Source organism: Carlito syrichta, unplaced genomic scaffold (assembly GCF_000164805.1).
Source record: "Carlito syrichta isolate Samal-C Ts95f unplaced genomic scaffold, Tarsius_syrichta-2.0.1 Scaffold309009, whole genome shotgun sequence".
NCBI lineage: Eukaryota > Metazoa > Chordata > Mammalia > Primates > Tarsiidae > Carlito > Carlito syrichta.
In genome coordinates, this window is record NW_007253105.1 from 276,167 (window position 1) to 277,370 (window position 1,204).

The 1,204-nt window shown below is 45.0% G+C and overlaps 1 protein-coding gene across 5 annotated transcripts in view; it reads left to right on the top strand.

The window, feature by feature from the left end:
* Positions 1–1,204, top strand: part of LOC103268987 (receptor-type tyrosine-protein phosphatase T) — a 197,405-nt gene that overhangs the window by 11,977 nt on the left and 184,224 nt on the right. The window lies entirely within an intron of this gene.

Consider the following 1,204-nt stretch of genomic DNA (forward strand, 5'->3'; position numbering starts at 1 on the left):
AGTGAGAGTGGCCCGTGCTCAGTGGGTCCTCCAGACTAGGTGCACCAGAGAGGAACCGGCAGTCCCTTCATCACGTCCATCTGTCCACCTCTTCATCCACCTACTCATCCATTCACCTATTCATACATCAACCTGCCATTCATCTACCCACCCAACCATCCATCCATCCCTCTATCCATTCATCTATTCTACTAATGCTTACTAAGTAGCTACTATGAGCCAGGCACTGTTCTAGGCACTAAGGGATACAATAATGAGCAAAAGAAGACATGTTTCTATACCTAGGAGAAGAAATAGCCATTGGTCAAAAGATTACACAGACATGTGCCACTGTGAGTGATGCTACAAAGAAAAGGTGCATACACACTTGGAGGCAAGGGAGGACTTCACAGAGGAAGTGACAACTTAGCTGTGGTCCACATGGGGAGAAGTTTACCTAACAAATCTGTGCTTAGGAAGCGAGTAGCCCTTGCTATGATCTCAAGTCTACCATTTTCCTGACAAGTCCCATAACTATCATCAGCCCTACATTTCCTATCTGTTAAGTAGGAATAACCATACTTACCTCTTAGGGAGCACCATTTGCACTGTAGTCTGTACACATGCAGAGTCCTCTGTGTTGTACTGTGAGACTAAACATGATAATAAATGTCAAGGGACTGCCATGGGTGTGCCCAGTCTAGAGTGGGAATTTGTTTGAAGTAAATTCTACCCCTTTCCACAGTAGGTAGAGATCATTTCGCATAAAAGTGTCATTCCTCAAAGGACACAGAGCCCATTTATGACAGTGATTGATGCTCATCATGGGTCCCCAGAGACAAAAGGCAATTTGCTAACCTACAGATCTCTATGTTGTAGGGGCCCTTCCTTGTCTATGGCAAGTTTCTTGAAGATTTCAAACCTTTAACTGTCTCCTCTCTCAAAGTCCTTGCCAAGACAGTTGCCTCCTCCCTACTAATCCTTAACTGGTCAGTTTTTCATGGTGGGAAAGAGAGTGCAGCAGGCTGTAGTGACATGAGTCCAGTCATCCAGGACCTTTTCTGAACTCAAAAACATCACTGCATGAATGTCTGGGTTGGGTTCCTTGGATGCTGAGCCTGAGATGGGGATTCTTGTACAAATTATTATTTGAGAAATGTTCTCAGATGAAAATAAGGGAGGGGTGGGGTGGGATGAGGTGGGATTGGGCCGTAGACAAAGCTAA